Source organism: Sus scrofa, chromosome 11 (genome assembly GCF_054392235.1).
Source record: "Sus scrofa isolate SSC_HxYL_T2T_F1_AM1 chromosome 11, Sscrofa_HxYL_maternal_Yorkshire_Landrace_v2.0, whole genome shotgun sequence".
Lineage (NCBI taxonomy): Eukaryota > Metazoa > Chordata > Mammalia > Artiodactyla > Suidae > Sus > Sus scrofa.
In genome coordinates, this window is record NC_139393.1 from 55,436,041 (window position 1) to 55,454,255 (window position 18,215).

The 18,215-nt window shown below is 41.0% G+C and overlaps 1 long non-coding RNA gene across 1 annotated transcript in view; it reads left to right on the top strand.

The window, feature by feature from the left end:
• Positions 1 to 697: 697 nt before the first annotated feature.
• Positions 698 to 18,215, top strand: part of LOC146398637 (uncharacterized) — a 145,132-nt gene continuing 127,614 nt past the window's right edge. Inside the window, exon 1 of the long non-coding RNA XR_014819651.1 lies at positions 698 to 948. This is a non-coding gene — a long non-coding RNA (uncharacterized LOC146398637). The remainder of the gene's footprint in view (positions 949 to 18,215) is intronic.

Genomic DNA, 18,215 nt, shown 5'->3' on the forward strand with positions numbered 1-18,215 from the left:
ATGAGCTGTGGTGTAGGTTGCAGACATGACTCGAATCTTGTGTTGCTGTGGCTGTGGTGTAGGCCTGCAGATGTAGCTCCAACTGGACCCCTAGCCTGGGAACTTCCATATGCTGCGGATGCGGCCCTAAAAACCAAAAAAAAAAAAAAAAAAAAAAAAAAAAAGGAATGAAGCTGCTGTTTGCATTAAATTGCTAAGATCAGTTCTCAGGAATGTGACTTGCCATCTCTAGAACTGACCAAAGGTTCTATGTGAATATATGACTGAAAAGATTGGGAAGTCAAAATTTCAATCACAGTGATAAGGGGAGCAATCTTAGGGAAGCAAACTGGATTGTGACTTCAATTTGTTAAGGGGAAAACTAGTCAATATCACTACAGAATTCAGAAGAAGACTAGCCAATCAGAAGAGACGTGGTCAAAATAGCTAAAGCTACAACCAGTTTTGTTTCATTGTCCTGGGGACTCTTTTATGAAGTCAGCTATTCAGTATATATTAGCTTTACAGCTGTTAAACATTGAAATAATCCAGCTAACTCCTCTCTTCTCATTCTATTTATACTTTAATTTTCCATATAGCTTGGAAATGCTTTAAACCACTAAGACCAGAATTCTTCTATTCACTTACTTACCCACTTACACATTTACACAACAAATACTGACTGCCAAATCTTTTTCTGTTCTTTTCTGGATTGCAGGGAAAGAACTTGCATCTCCATTTACCAGAATCTCTTCCCAAATTTTTGGTTTAAAGTTTGCCAGTGAGACAGACTCTCCTGAGATTTGGAAGGAGGTAGAGAAGTTATTCTCCAGTAAGAATTACCAAGAGCCTGGTGAGTGAACAGAAAGTCAAGTTCACAGAAATTTCCAGGTCATCCACCTTGGTGCTGCAGGCAGCTGGCCTCGGTGACAGGAGCTTCACTGCCTTGTTGCCTTAGCTCTTCCAACAGTAAGTAAGCTTCACATTTTTGCATCAACATACCTTCTCATTGGAATGATTAGAACAGCTTGTGTTTTCTCTTCCCCATCTTGTTATACATGTGGTCTGATTTTCTTTTCTTTCTTTCCTTCTTTTTTTTTGTTTTTTGTTTTTTGGCCATGTAAATGTATCATTTTCACTATCAAAAGAGTAAATTATGTTATTTTGGATGATAATTGCATATGAGCAGAATGATTCCCCCTCCAAATAGTCTCACTTTAACAATTGCTGGAGTTCCCTCTGTGGCACAGTAGGTTAAGAACCTGACTACAGTGGCTCGGGTTGCTGTAAAGGTGCAGGTTTGATCCATGGCCTGGTACAGTGAGTTAAAGGATCCATCATTGCCACAGCTGCAGTGTAGGTCACAGATGTGGCTTGGATTCAACTCCTGGCCCAGGAACTTCCATATGCTGCTGGTGTGGCCATAAAATAAAAAAATGAAATTAAAAAAACTGTCATAACAACAAAACTATACAGAGAGAAGCTGATAAAAACAAAACTATACAGAGAGAAGCTGATAGAAATGTTTTTCTTTTTTTCTTTCCTCTTAAAAAAAAAAAAAAAAAGAAAAAAAAAAACAAAAAAAAACAACTCCTATTTCTTTCACAAACTCCAGTGAATTCACAATGGGTCTGTAAAGTTTAAGGCTAGGGCAAGTAAGGCTATAACAAATTTAAAATAGTGTTTATTTTACCTTGACCTGTGTACTCTCTGTTCCAAAAGAAGAAAGAGGATTCCCTTGAGTAGGTTATTTATGTAATTCGCTGTCACAAATTGCAGAGCAGTTCCTTCTATTCCAGGAAACATCCGCTCAAGAGTACAGAATTCTCTATCACGTATAAACTCCTCATTACAATTTTAAACCGGTGGTAGACTTTTTTTCCCCATCAGGTTCTTAAATTTGTTTCTGCTGTTGTTGCTGTTTGCTTGCTCAGGGGAGAAGTTTGAAATTTTCATCTTTTTTTTTATTTTTCAAGGGAAGATGGCAGCATAATGAGACATCATCATTACCCCAGACCCATTGCCCACATTTGGAGAAATCACATAGAGGATCAATGATCATCATTTAGGGAAAAGGGTAGAAGTAGACAAGGTCTGAGAGGATGTGATGATCAGAGTGTGCAGATGGGTGGAAATTCTCCAGGAGAAAACACCCCATTAGCAGCTCAGTGATTAAAGCCATTTCTCTTTAAGAGCAGGTGTGCAGTGTTCTTTATGGCATATGGTGTGTGTTTGAAACACACATGCAGGGAAAAGCCGTTGAGGATAGCTCTCCTTTTATAAGTCCATAGGACAATGAAATGATTGTGAAAACAGATCTGGGTTTTTTCTGTTTGTTCCAAGAAGGCCTTCATTTCCATTCCCCCCTTGCAGAGCTCTTATGCATACTTCTTGGCTCTCTTACTAAGATGAAAATAAGCTCTGCCATCAAAGCCCTTTTCTCACCTGGGCACAGAAAAACATTAGGAGCGTGACCTGGCTGAACTGGTTGATCAAATTATAGTGAAGGGGATCACAGGAAAAGTCTTGCTCTTAAGCAAAAACTCTCTTCTACCTTTTAGTTCCAAACTCTTTGAAAATGCTCACTCAAAGTGTTAGGCTCCTAGCACCTCCAAAAGGTGCTGTCCTGGGGTGAACCAAGAAATGTCCCTGCTGTCTGTCATGGTACCCTCCAAAGCAGTCACGTGCCATCTATGGTGACAACTGGTGACCCGGTTATTGCTTCTCTTCAGAGCACTAAACGCAGCACCATGAGCGTGGTCCGTGTCTGGTTGGCTTCTATTCCAATTTAATGCTACTGTTGGTGTGGATTTTAAACAGCCTTGTTTTTAATTTCTGAAGCGATCAGTTGGAGAAGGAAAATAGTTACTGATGTGCAAATCATGTACGGCTTTTTATGATTCATTTTTATTGTTCACGTCGTGGCGCGTTTCTTGGCAGAGAGCGGAGAATTTTGGAAAAGTACATTCTCAGTGCCCTGGGTGTCATTTAAAACAAAGTGATTTTCCTATAATTTGATTTTGTCAGAGCTCCTCTCACTTCTGTCAGTTTGGAACCTGTTGGCCTACGTGGATTTGCATAGGTAATAGTAAGTCTAAAGTGAAAAACAAAATCTTTTTCAAGTAAGTCTCAAAAGATAAGGCCTAATTTAGAGAAGATAGTGTGTTGAGGGCAAACTCTCAAGTGTAATATCATTCCTTTTATTGATGCTAAATCTGGAGGCCTCTATGGCTGTATTTCAGATGTAGAATAGCCAAGAGAAGGTCCCAGATATGAGAATGGTCCATTAGGAGTAGCTTTGCCTCCCTTGCCTCCAGGTCAGCCAATTCTGCAGGTGCAAATGGTCAAGCTTTTTTTAAAAAAATTATTTTATTGGAGTTCCCATCATAGCTCAGTGGAAACGAATCTGACTAGCATCCATGAAGATGCAGGTTCCATCCCTGGCCTTGCTCAGTGAGTTAAGGGTCCGATATTGCCGTGAACTGTGGTATAGGTCCCATGCGTGGCTCGGATCCCGAGTTGCTGTGGCCATGGTGTAGGCCAGGAGCTATAGCTCCGATTGGACCCCTAGCCTGGGACCCTCCATATGATGTGGGTGTGGTCCTAAAAAGACCAAAAAAAAAAATATTTTGTTGAAGTATAGTCAATTGATAATGTTGTGTTAATGTGTACTGTATAACGAAGTGACTCAGTTATACATATACATACAGTCTTTTTCATTTTCTTTCCCATTATGATTGGTCACAGGATGTTGAATCTGGTTCCCTGTGCTATACAGTAGAAGCTTGTTTATCCATCCTGTATATAAGAGTTTGCATCCGCTAACCCCAAACTCCCAATTCATCCCTTCCCCTCTCCTCTCCCATGCAAATGGTTAAGTTTTTAATTTTGAATTTCTTAGAACTGAACCCCAACTTCTCATTTTTGTGAAAATGTCTTAGTTATGGATACATTTCTGTTACAGAAATGCTACAGATACCTTTCCTGAGTTGGTCGCACTGACACTAATTAAAGTTCAGAAGAATCGATGGTGTACCTTTTTTCTTTTCTGCAGCTGAATTTCTGGCTTGATGATTATTTCAGGATGGCTGTGGTTTTGAATCATCTAACTTTCTAGAGGTCCCTTTGATTTTTCAGCTTCACTGCAGAAAAGATCAATTTCTTCTTTTTGAGGCCTCATGTTTTCCCCCAGGTTACCTTAAATCACCTTCGCCTTTCACTTTAATCATGGCATATTTGCCTCTGTTACTGGATCACTTTTTCCCCCGCTTTCTGTGAATATTTATCACTCTCAAATTATTGCAGAAATTCTGTTACCTTGTTATCTCATCTGTTTCTCAAAAGGAATATACCTATAGTCTCTGTGGAAGGTGCTACACAGTAGCATGTTTTGCAAAAAAGTTCAGACTTAAGATAATGGGAGAACATATACACTTCATTGAAAATGATCAGCCTTATACCTGAAATGTGTACACCTAAGGTGATTTCATCCATTCAACAAAACCGTTTTTGGTATGTGATTTGAACCTGATCATGTGTTAGTGCTGAGAAGCAAAACGACAAAGGCCTTAGTTCTGCCATCAAGAGCTGTGGCAAAGGCAGAAAAGAATCAGAATGAAGCCACGATGCAGTGTGACAGTTCTGCCATAGCAGTGAGGGTACCACGTGTCCTGAGAAGAGAGGCTGCCCTTTCCTGACCTTCCTTTAATGGGGTGGGAGGAGGTGGTTGGAGACTTTAATACCGTCATTAAATCCAGCTGAAAGCACAAATGTCCAGGGTCACAGAGACACACTAACTTGACTCAGACGAAAGGCCAGATGACCCATATTTGTTCTATTTGCTTTTAATGACTGTGAGGCATGTGGACACCTCATTTTTATTTATTTATTTATTTATTTACTGTCTTTTTAGGGCCACACCCTCGGCATATGGAGGTTCCCAGGCTAGGGGTCCAATCAAAGCTATAGCCGCTGGCCTACACCACAGCCACAGCAATGCAGGATCCAAGCTGCGTCTGTGACCTACACCATAGCTCACAGCAATGCTGGATCCTTAACCAGATGAGTGAGGCCAGGGATTGAACCCGCATCCGCATGGATGCTAGTTGGGTTTGATAACTGCTGAGACAACAACAGTCTCATTTTTCCTGGACACCTCATTTTTAAAATGACATTCTGGGAGTTCCCATTGTGGCTCAGTGGTTAACAAATTCGACTAGGAACCATGAAGTTTCGGGTTCAGTCCCTGGCTCAGTGAGTTAAGGATCAGGCGTTGCCATGAACTGTGGTGTAGGTCACAGGCGCAGTTCGGATCCGAGTTGCTGTGGCTGTGGTGTAGGCCGGCGGCTACAGCTCCAATTAGACCCTAGCCTGGGAACCTCCATATGCCGCCAGAGCAGCCCAAGAAATGGCAAAAAGACAGTAAATAAATAAAAATAAAATTACTTTCTGCTTAGAAACTTCATTTGCTTAAACAAACTTATGGTCTCATCTCTAAAGACAGATCAGGAAGGGATATTACAAATACCTTGGAAGATAAAAAATGATGGGCTATGAGAAATAGAGAAGGCCCAAGAAATGAAAGTATCACAGAGGCATTTTAGGAGGTCCCATTGTGGTGCAGCGGAAACAAATCTGACTAGGAACCATGAGGTTGCAGGTTTGATCCCTGGCCTCACTCAGTGGGTTAAGGATCTGGTGTTGCCGTGAGCTGTGGTGTAGTTCACAGACACAGCTTGGATCCTGCATTGCTGTGGCTGTGGTTGTAGGCTGGCAACTGTAGCTCCGATTAGACCCCTAGCCTGGGAACCTCCCATATGCCATGGGTGTGGCCCTAAAAAGACAAAAAAACAAAAAATAAAATAAAATAAAGGAAGCATTTTACTGTTTATCATGTAAGGAGTATTTTCATTACTTCTTTTTTCTAAGCAATAGCAAGAATGGAATAGCAGCCACATTGGATCCTTTCCTGTGTGTAGGTTAAGGTGGGCAGTTGAGAAAGGGAAAAAAAAAAAAGAGAAGCTAAAAAATCTAATTAGAAATTTAGGGGAGGTCTGGTCATGGCTCAGTGGTGAGTGAACCTGACTAGTATCCATGAGGACACGGGTTCGATCCCTGGGCTTGCCTGGTGGGTTGGGGATCCCGCGTTGCTGTGAGCTGTGGCGTAGTCCAGTGGCTTTAGCTTTGATTGGACCCCTAGTTTGGGAACCTCCATAGGCTGAAGGTGCGGCCCTAAAAAGCCAAAAGACCAAAAAATAATTTTTTTTTTTTTTTTTTTAAAAGGAGCTCCTGTTGTAACTCAGTGGTTAACGAATCTGACGAGGAACTATGAGGTTGTAGGTTCAATCCCTGGCCTTGCTCAGTGGGTTAAGCATCCGGCGTTGCCGTGAGCTGTGGTGCAGGTTGCAGACGTGGCTCAGGTCCCGCATAGTTGTGGCTCTGATGTAGGCTGGTGGCTACAGCTCCAATTAGACCCCTAGCCTGGGAACCTCCATGTGCCGTGGGAGCGGCCCTAGAAAAGGCAGAAAGACAAGAAAAAAAAATCAAATTGGAACTTTGTCTACTTGACAGTTTTGCCTAGGCCCAACCATGTGTCATAAACATGAAAGACTTGGACTTCATCCATCACTGAGTGAAAAATGGCTTGCATGTGTAATGTGGTCCCATTTAGATGAAACTAGAAATAGTTCCTAAAATTTCATTCTTATCTGTGATATAAAATATACATATCAGGGAGTTCCTGTTATGGCTCAGAGGTAATGAACCATAACCAGGTTCGATCCCTGGCCTTGCTCAGTGGGTTAAGGATCCGGTGTCGCCATGAGCTGTGGTGTAGGTCGTAGACATACCTCAGATCCAGCGTTGCTGTGGCTGTGGTGTAGGCTGGCAGCTGTAGCTCTGTTTCGACCCCTAGCCTGGGAACTTCCATTTGCTGTGGGTGCAGCCCTCCAAAGACAAAATATATATACTTTGTTACATGTGTATATGTTACATATATCCTGTAACTACATAAGGAGATGCCTAGACGGTAATTCTCCAAAACATAACAGTGATTACTTTGTGGTTGAGATTTGAGAGCCTTTACTTTCTTTATTACACTGTTTTGTTTTCCTTTGATTTTCAAAAGTTTATCCAACAAAATATACCACTATACGCCAGCCATTGTGCTAAGCTCTGAATACATAAAATAAAGCCACAGCTTTACTATTTCCCACATGAATACATATTGTTTTTAATAACTGAGAGTAACAGTATAGATATACTGAAAGATTGAGCAAGAATGATTTTTTAAACTCAGAGATTCAATATAACCTAAGGATATTTGAGAGGTGTAGATCTGTTGTGTGCATTAGTGTAGCCACACATTGCATGGATCCTGAATCCCTAAGAAATTAGAGCAAATTTTTAGCATCGTAATAAGCACTTCTCCAAGAATATTTAACCCATTTGTTTAGGTTGGGGATTTCTTTTATGGTTAAACTATTTTTGTATCTGCTTGCAGATATGTTTTTGTGTATTTTTAGTTTTACGCTTTAGTTGGAAATGGGAAGTAAGTGGCCTAGATAAATAGCGATGGCTGGAGAAAGCTTGTAGAGATGACAAATTTTATAAAGTCATTTGTAAGGTTATTCAAGTGATATAAAACCAGGGAAGCTTGATTTACATGGTTACAAGAAGGCAGATAACGGAAAGATTAAATTAAAAGACGGACTGCGTGTCTGAAAGTAAATTTTATGTTAGAATTATTTCCGCAGGGCAAATAGATACTCCTCCTTGCTAAGACTATATGCAAAGTAGATGTTTTCTTTATTAAACCAATCCTTTGAGAAATACTTTTTTTTCCCGTTTTAAAAAATTTTATTGAAGTATAGTTGGTTTACAAGTTGTGATAATTTCTGCTATACAACAAAGTGATTCAGTTACACATATACACACATCCCTTCTTTTTCAGATTCTTTTCCCATATAGATGATCACAGAATATTGATTGGGTAGAGTTCTCTGTGCTGCACAGCAGGTCCCCGTTGGCCAGCCATTCAATATCCAGTGTGCATGTGCCAACCTCAAATCCCCAGTTCACCCCTCTCCCACCCTACCTGTTTCCTTTGGTAACCATAGGTTTGTTTACAAAGTCTATGAGTCTGTTTCTGTTCTGCAATAAGTTCATTTGTATCTTTTTTTTAGATTCACATATAAGGGATATCATGTTTGTTTTTCACTATCTAAATTCACTTAGTATCTCTAGGTCCCATCCATGTTGCTGCAAATGGCATTATTTTATTCCTTTTTATGGCTGAGTGATATTCCATTGTGTGTGTGTGTGTGTGTGTGTGTGTGTGTAAAACACATCTTCTTTATACAGCATATATATGGGTCTTGTTTTTGTATCCATTCAGCCAGTCTGTCTTTTGGTTGGAGCATTTAGTCCATGTACATTTAAGGTAATTATTGAGATTAAGGTAATTATCTTATTGCCCTTAATCATTTTGGACTTGTTTTTGTCGATTTTCTCTGGCTCTTTATCTCTTGGCCTTTTTTCTTCCCTTTTGTTCTCTCCTTTTGCGGTTTGATGACTATCTTTAGCGTTGTGTTTGAATTTTGGTTTGTGGTAACCATGAGGTTTTGGTTTGTGGTAACTATGAGGTTTTGATACAGGGGTCTATATACACACACACACACACACACACACACACACACACACACACACACACAAGATTGCTTTAAGTTACTGGTCTCTTTTAATTGCAAATGCATCTCCAGGATTCTGCATTTGTACCCTCCTTTTCTCACAATTGCTGCTTTCAGTGGCATATTTATGTGTGGATGATTTCCTACCTTTACTAATCTTTGCCTTTACTGGTGAGCCTCCTCATTTGTAATTTTCTTCTTTCTAGTTGTGGCCTTTTCTTTCTGCCTAGAGAAGTTCCTTTAATATTTGCTGCAAAGCTGGTTTGGTGGTGCTGAATTCTCTTAGCCTTTGCTTGTCTGTAAAGGTTTTGATATCTCCTTCAAATCTGAAAGAAAGTCTTGCTGGGTAGAGTATTCTTGGTTGCAGGTTTTTTTCCTTTTGTCACTTTAAATATATCGTGCCACTCCCTTCTGGCCTGCAGAGTTTCTGTGGAAAAATCAGCTGATAACCTTACTGGGCTTCCCTTGTATGTTATTTGTTGCTTTTCCCGAGATGCTTTCAATATTTGTTCTTTGCCTTTAATGTTGGTCAGTTTGATTAATATATGTCTTGGTGTGTTCCTCCTTGGGTTTATTCTATATGGTATTTGTTGTGCTTCCTGGATTTGAGTGAATGATTCCATTCCCATGTTAGGGAAGTTTTCAGCTATTGTTTCTTCAGATATTTTCTCTGGCCCTTTATCTCTCTCTTCTCCTTCTGGCACCCCTATAATATGAATGTTGGTGTGTTTAAAGTTGTCCCAAAGTTCCTTTAGACTGTCCTCAATTCTTTTAATTCTTTTTTCTTCATTCCATTCCACATCAGTGATTTCTACCAGTCTGTCTTCCATGTATTTTGCTGCTATTGTTTCCTTCTAGTGAATTTTTTATTTTAGCTATTGTGTTGATCATCTCTGCTTGTTGAATCTTTAAATTTTCTATTCCTTTGTAAACATTTCTTCTCATTCATCGATCTTTGCCTTTATTTTTTTTTTCGGAAATCTTGGCTCATCCTTACTAGCATTACTCTAAAGTCTTTTTCAGACAGGTTTCCTCTTTCCACTTCTCTTAGATGTTCTTCTGGGGTTTTGTCTTTTTCCTTCATCTGACTCATGTTTCTCTGATTTTTCATTTTGTAGAGCTTTTTGTATGGTCTCCTTTCTGCAGTCTAGAGGGTTGTAGCCTCTCTTTCTTTGGGTGTCTGTCTATTTGTGGGTGAAGGTGATTGATACAGGGGCTTGTTATAGGCTTCCTGATGGGAGGGACTAGTGCCTGCCCACTGGTAGGTGGAGCTGATTCTTATCCCTCTGGTGGGTGGGGCTTTGTCTCTGGGTATGATTAGGGGCAGCCTATTTGCTGATGTGTGGAGCTGTGATCCCACCCTGTTCACCACCTGGCTTTCTTAGCCCTGATACGTGGGGCCAAATTTTTCCAAACTGGCAGCCTCAGGGGAGGTCACACTCATGATTATTCCCAGGAACTCTGTGTCCAATGTCCTGCCCCCACAGTGAGCCACAGCCACCCCCACTCTCCCAGGAGACACTTCAAGACCTCGTGGTGGGCTTGATCCAGATTCTTATAGAGTCCTTGCTTTGCCCTATGATCCAGTGCACATGAAACCCTGTGTGCCCTCCTAGAGTGAAGTCTCTGTCTCCGAATCCTGTGGAGCCCCTGTGCTTAAGCCTCATTGGCCTTCAATGCCAAATGTTCTGGGGGCTCCTCCTCTCAATGCCAAACCCCCCAGGCATGGAACCTGACTTGGAGCTCCAAACTCTCACTCCTGTGGGAGAGCTTCTGCAGTGTAGTTATTTTCCAGTCTGTGGGTCATTCCCCCGGGCAGTTATGGGATTGTTTATATCACGAAAGCACCCCTCCTACCAACTTGATGTGACTTCTTCCTTGTCTTTGGATATAGGATATCTTTTTTGGTAGCTTCCAGTCTATTTTGTTGATGGTTGTTCAATGGTTAGTTGTAATTTTGGTGTTTTTGTGAGAGGAGGTGATCTTGAGTCCTTCTATCCAGAATCTTGTCTCTGTCAATTATGTTCAGTTTCCCATGTTCCCTTGCAGTCCTGTCCACACATTATAAATTTGGAATAGTCTTTTGCAGGATGCCATTGTTGGCTCTGAATTAATGACCAATAAATTGTTCTTCCTCTCCTGTTTGTTTCTTGTCCACTGTGATGAGTCTAGTCTCACTGGCTCATGGGCACTGGATGGAGAGCTCACGTACCTGGCCCTACAGACTGAGTTCCCTGAGAAATATTTTTTTTTTCTTTTTAGGGCTGCACCTGTGGCATATGGTGATTACCAGGCTAGGGGTTGAATCAGAATTACAGCTGCCAGCCTACACCACAGCAACAGCAACTAGGAATCTGAGCTATGTCTGTAACCTACACCTCAGCTCATGGCAATGTCGAATCCTTAACCCACTGGGTGAGGCCAAGAATCAAACCTGCATCCTCATGGATACTAGTTGGATTCATTTCCACTGTGCCACAACAGGAACTCCCAAGGAATCAAAATTTATATCTTAAAATCACATTTACTTTTTTTTTTTTTTGTCTTTTGTCTTTTGTAGCCCACACTCATGGCACATGAAGGTTCCCAGGCTAGGGGTATAATCCAAGCTGTTGCCACTAGCCTACACCAGAGCCACAGCAACACCAGATCCGAGCTGCACCTGTGACCCACACCACAGCTCACAGCAACACCAGATCCTTAACCCACTGAGCAAAGCCAGGGATCAAACCCACAAACTCATGGTTCCTAGTCAGATTTGTTTCTGCTGTGCCATGACAGGAACTCCACATTTACATCTTAAATCCTAAAATTCAAAAAACTTTTTTATGTTCTGGAATTACCAACTTGGTTTATCTCAAATATTTTGGGGTTATATATTTATTTCATTAAATGATAGTGTGTGAATAACAATTTAAAAAAAACATAGGGGAGTTCCCATTGTGATGCAGTAGAAACAAATCTGACTAGTATCCATGGCGATGCAGGTTTGATCCCTGCCTCAGTCAGTGGGTTAAGGATCTGGCTTTGCTGTGAGCTGTGGTGTAAGTCACAGATGTGCTTAGATCCTGTCTTGCTGTGGCTGTGGTGTAGGCTGGCAGCTGTAGCTCAGATTCGACCCCTAGCCTGGGAACTTCCATATGCTGCAAGTGTGGCCCTAAAAAGCTAAAAACAAACCAAAAAAAGCATGAGACAATTACGAGTGATAAGGAAATTTGAACCCAGAATCTAGGAAAACAGTTATGTGGCGAGTGCTTCAGCCTGAATGTTTTATCTACAAAAGATTTCCAGTCATCTAAAGCCATCACTTACTGAGGATGAAGAGGATTAAGGTTTTGGTTACAGAATGTCCTGCCCCTCTAATGAACTGAACATTTAGTCATTAAAACAAAATACATTATTTAATTTATGAATAAAGTAAACACACATGTAGACTCTATGGATGAATAATAGTGCCCGAGAAGCTTAGAAGCATGCATATACAAACACAAGAGCAGTTTGTTCATAGAGAGATAGCAGATCAACTTAATTATTGAATAGCTTCTTGGAAAAGAAATAATTTAAGCAAATTTCCCATGTTTTAGTACTACTCAGGAATGTATTTCCTCAGTTAAATTGAGAGGGAGTCATAAATATAAAGTTTCCACTGAACAAATAGGACTCATAGGATACAGTCAGAATATAAATTTATTTTTCTTCGATTAACTGTTAAAACCTACCCTGAGGGATGGTTTTTTCTCCCTCTTATATAAACTTTTGGAACAGTTCCATGACTTTTGAGGCCTCCTGGAAAAGTATGTCCTCTTGTTATACCAGTTGCCAAAAAAAAAAATTAGTCTCAATTTATTAATTAACATGTGTGGTCTAGAGTGAGAATTGGAACGCTGAACTTTCTTGCAAGTTCAGGTTTCTCCCTGCTCTGAGTAGAGCTTGCTTCGGGCTGAACTTCCTCAGGGGAGATGGAGAGCTTGGGAAGTTCATCTGTAAGTCCTGGACGACTGTGTACTGCTGCCCCCTCTCCTCGTTCAGCCTTTGGCGGCCTCTGGCTCCTTCTTGGTTAAAGCTTGGCTAGGATAGATTTAACTTGAAACCCATGAATCTGGAATTGTGTATCTTTGGCCATGACCGATATTTAAACTTAGCTTTGTTGGTAAGGTCCGTCAAGTTCCCTTTTGGTGTTTCTGAGTTCAAGACCCTTGTTATAAGAGGTGCTGTGCCTTTGGCTGGCATTAGGAGACCCACCAAGATGAATATTATGCCTCTTTTTGCTGATGTCCCCCTGCTCTGCACAGGAATCCCTCCTGGAGAGTATTCTGTAAAACAGCCTGGAGCTGACATTCCTCCTACAGGTTGCACATCAAGTCAACACACACCTTGGACCTGCCGTTGTGGAGATGCTGTTGGTCCCCAAACAAGAATTCTCTGCTTTGGCATCTCACCCATGAGTCAGACATCCCTCCACTGGGTCCTCAAAATCTAGACACCATGGAGCCCCTTCTCAGAGTGATTTCCTTGAGAGAAAAGTTCCCCTCATCCTCCCCATCTGAGGTGATGCAAAACCTTTACAGCTGTCTCCAAAGTAAACCTCTCCTTCATTTCAGCTTTTCTCTACTCTTCTACTTTCATTCTTAAATAGCCTTAATGTGGCTGTAAGGGGCCATGATCAGAAAATTATAGTATTTGATTAGTGTTTAGGAATGTCCTGGTAAGGTGCTTTGGGAGATTGTTCTCAGCCAGTGTCTTAAGGTTTCAGCTAAAACTGAGTCAGAAAGTTCTGTATATTAACATCCCATTATAAATAAATTGGCACAGATTGTAATGTGATATATGAATATGTGTATGTGTATGTGTGTATATGTGTATATCCATCCTCCTCTTGCTCACACACACACATTCAGACACACACACAAACACAATTTGTGTTCGTATCCATACGTTCTCTTGTTAACAGGCATTTATGGGATTTTTCTCAAGGTAAACTCTCTCAGGCCTGGGGGGTATACCATGAGCAAGATCAGGTTTCCTCTACAGGAGATCTCAGTCTGGTCAGGGTGATGGACATAAAAGCAGATAAATACACTGTCAAGTGGGAGCTGCTCCTCTGGGGCTCTGGCAGCTGACAAAGCAGATTAGCTGCAAAGCAGTAAAGGATGTAACCAAACCAGCACCATTAAACCAGTGATAGGTCAGGGGAAGGATCTTCACGTTCATGCACAGTAATTAGAGCTCCATCCTATAAATAGCAGAGCATTCCTGGAGCTACTGAAGAAAACAAGTATGTAAACTCACTTTGGTGCCATGTTCTGGATCCAACATTTAGGGTTTCCTGCTTCTTGTCTACCCTCCTCCTACCCTCTGGAAACGTGCAGTATGCTCTGAAATTTTTGGTGGTATCTTACCATCGAGGCAAGAGTTTCAGAAGCCAGTCTAATCAGACAGCTGTTTGTGTTAATCAAGAATAAAATTATTCTCTAGAATACAGACTGTATTTAGCAAAGCTACATTGTAGGGACAGCTTAGTTCACGTCTCCACATAAAAATGTTTTGTTTTTCATCAAAATTCAGTAAAAAGGGAATCTCAATTGTATGCTTATGACTGTGCAGATGAAACTCGGCCGACTCCAAGAAATTTGGTCTTGAAAAATCAGTGCAATTGTCAGGAAAATGCTTAGATGTTGAGAAGCTACCCAGAAATGGAGCGAAATTCAGGGTCAACTAATTCTCTTGAGTAAATAAGAGTGATTAAAAAAAAAAAAAAGAAATGTTCAGTTTCTTCATGTCAAGGGCAATGAATTAAACTTTTTTTCCTGATACTTAAAAAGCTTGTTTTCCGTGAGTTGAAAATAGAAATCTTTCCCATGGGCTGTAGTGCTTTAAAATATATTATATTTATTGATTATAAATGCCACTAACATCTTAAATTGCTGTTACGTGTATATCTGTTGACTAACATTAACACTTTAGGAGTTCCCGTCGTGGCTCAGTGGTTAGCGAGTCGTACTAGGAACCATGAGGTTGCGGGTTCGATCCCTGGCCTTGCTCAGTGGGTTTATTAAAAGATCCAGCGTTGCCATGAACTGTGTTGTAGGTCACAGACACAGCTCGGATCCAGCATTGCGGTGGCCATGGTGTAGGCCAGCAGCTGTAGCTCCGATTGGACCCCTAGCCTGGGAACCTGCATATGCTGGGGGTGTGGCCCTAAAAAGACCAAAAAAAAAAAAAAGTTATCTTATGGCACACTTTTTATCAGGGAGACAATTATCAATGGTTCATATGGTAATGACATAACAAACATGCAGGGTATGGTTTGGTTTGGTTTGGTTTTTAGTTTACTTTAGGTTTAAGAATAAATTTAGTATGTTTATTGCTCTAACTTGAACCAGTTTGGTTGTCTAGGGACTTGCTGGAGAGTTCACAAGACTTTTCCAGATATTTTAGGGTTGACTGCAGATTAAACCCATATTTGTTTATATATCCAAAAAGTACCTTTTAGCTGGAGTTCCAAGAGAACAGTTTTAGTAAATGTGAAATACATGAGAGTTTAAAATAAACTGTGAACCCTGAGAGAGATGGTGCTTTTAGACCCCAAACAGGCTGGCTTTGCCTATTACCCTCCAACAATAGCTTCAGACCTTTCCTGGAATATTACATATCCACGTTTACACATCAATATACACAACCTGAAAATGAATCTTATCAGGTTTGAATCCATAACTCAAAGTATGTTACAGCACGTGAAATTACTTGTCTTTGCAAAATAAGAAGTACAGCTAAGACTGAATGCCTGTGGCATTCCATCATGTGTAAATGTTCACACGGACATGTCAGAATCCTTTGGCAAGATTCCTCTTTTTCTATTTATTTATTTTGATTTTTAAATTTTTTTATATTTTTTAAAATTTTAGCAAGATTCTTAAGATTAACACAGGCTGAAGTGCAATCCTCTGATGCAGAGTGGGGCCTCCCGGTTTGCTAAATTGATATGGTCTGACAAAATTCCACACAGCAATTCTAGAGAACCCAGAAATCTACCTGGTCCCTACATGGAACAAGTCATAGCCCAAATACTCTGGCGAGGAGAGCCTTTCCTCATGTCTAAAGAATAATGATGATTTAGCTTCTGCTAAGGAAAGGTTGTGAAAAAATGGAGGTGGGGAGACGCCTTTCAATTATCCGCTGACTTATTCCTTAAAACAAGTTTCTTTTCACCTAATTTTTTTTGGCCACACCCACTGTATGCAGAGGTCTCTGTGGCCAGGGATTGAACCTGCACCACAGCAGTGATCTGAACCACAGCACTGACAATGCCAGATCCTTAACTGGCTGCACCATCAGGAAGCTCATCAAACTCATCTCTTTCTTTCTTTCTTTCTTTCTTTCTTTCTTTCTTTCTTTCTTTCTTTCTTTCTTTCTTTCTTTCTTTTTTAAGGTTTCCTTATAATTCTCTTGAACTCACCTTAGGCTTTTATTTATTTATTTATTTAGTACACACCCATGGCATTTAGTTCCCAGGCTAGGGGGCATTTAGTTCCCAGGCTAGGGGTCAAGTCAGAGCTGTAGCCATTGGCCTATGCCACAGCCACAGCAACACAGGATACGAGACACAACTGCAGCCTACACCACAGCTCATGGTAATGCCAGATCTTTAACCCACTGAGTGAGGCCAGGGATCAGACCTGTGTCCTCATGGATGCTAGTCAGATTCATTCACCACTGAGCCACGACAGGAACTCCTAATTTTCTATCATCTAGTAAAAAGCCAGATTTTGAAACCTGTCTGTTCTGATCCTTCTCCTACTTCCTTTTCCTAGATTTCTTCTCTCCCTTTGTTTATCATTTAAATGTTCTTGTCTTTTAGCCTTCTTTTCTTGGTTCTTTTCTGCCCCAAACTTTCCAATAGCTCTCTACTGCATGCAAAGTCAAATCTGAAGTCCTTCCTGTATCATCAGACTCGCTTCTCATTCCTTGATTTCACTTCTACTTATCACTCCTCTTGCAATTCACTGCCTCTGACACTTGTCTACTTGTCTCTTTCTATGGAACACACTGTGTAAGCTAACTCGGCAACTTTTTTCTTGCTCCTTCACTTGTTTGCATACCCATTATCATAACTTGAAGTTAAATCCATACTATCCTGAGTCTCATTGTAATAGAGTTAAGTTTCTTTTTTTTTTTCGTCTTTTCGCCATTTCTTGGGCTGCTCCGGCGGCATATGGAGGTTCCCAGGGTAGGGATTGAATCAGAGCTGTAGCTGCCAGCCTACGCCAGAGCCACAGCAAGGAGGGATCCGAGCCGCATCTGCAACCTACACCATAGCTCACGGCAACGCCAGATCCTTAACCCACTGAGCAAGGCCAAGGGATGGAACCCGAAACCTCATGGTTCCTAGTCGGATTCGTTAACCACTGAGCCACGACGGGAATTCCTAGAGTTAAGTTTCTGGAGAAGCCTGATTACCAAGAACAACAAAGAGTATTCTATATTGTTCAGAAATGTCTGTTTTACTCTTTCTGCCCAGCTGCTGACTTGCAACCCTGAGGCTGCACCGCATTATTAGGAGAACTCTGTTTGTTAGAATGTTTCTTTTCGAAGAACTGCATGTTCAGTTAAAATGGTGAACCAATCCTAATGGTCTATAAATTCTCAGATACTCCTCCTTTTAGCAGGTGGAATCTAATGATCCCATCTTGACTGGTACTTGGTGACTCACATCTATCAAATAAAATGTGGCAGGAGTGATAGTGTGGTTTTCAAGGCCAGATCATGAAAAGCATTGTGGCTTTTCTTTGTGCTTTCTCTCTCTCGGATCACTTACTTTGGGGAAAGTCACTTGCCATGTCATGAGGCCATTCAAGCAGTCGTATGGAGAAGTCCACCTGATAGGGAACTTAGATCTCCTGCCAAAAAGGAGTGAAGAAATGAAGCAGCTAGCCACAGTGAGGGAGCCTTCTGGGGAAGCAGATCAGATTTTACCTGACTGCAGTCTTGGCCACTATCTTTTTTTTTGCTTTTTAGGGCCACATTTGCGGCATATGGACGTTCCCAGGCTAGGGGTCTAATCGAAGCTACAGCTGCCGGCCTACACCACAGCCACACCCATGGCAATGTGGGATCCAAGCCGCATCTACAACCTATACCACAGCTCATGGCAACGCCAGCGCCTTAACCCACTGAGCGAGGGCAGAGATCGAACCTGCAACCTCATGGTTCCTGTTCAGATTCGCTTCCCCTGTGCCACAAGGGGAACTCCTTGGCCATTATCTTGACTGTAACTTCATGTGACATCCTGGGTCAGAAACACTCATCTAAGCCCCTCCCAGACGTCTCACTTTCAGAAACTGTGTGAAATAACAAATGGTTATTGTTTTAAACTGCTAAGTATTGAATGATTCACAATGCAAAAAAAATAAATAAGGCATCCTATTCATTTTACCACAGGAGTTTGTTTTAATAAAATATAATCAATGTGAAAGTTTAGCTGTTTACTATGATCTTACTTATTTTGTTGTAACAAATTCAAATGGTGAAAAAAATTATATAGATCACATT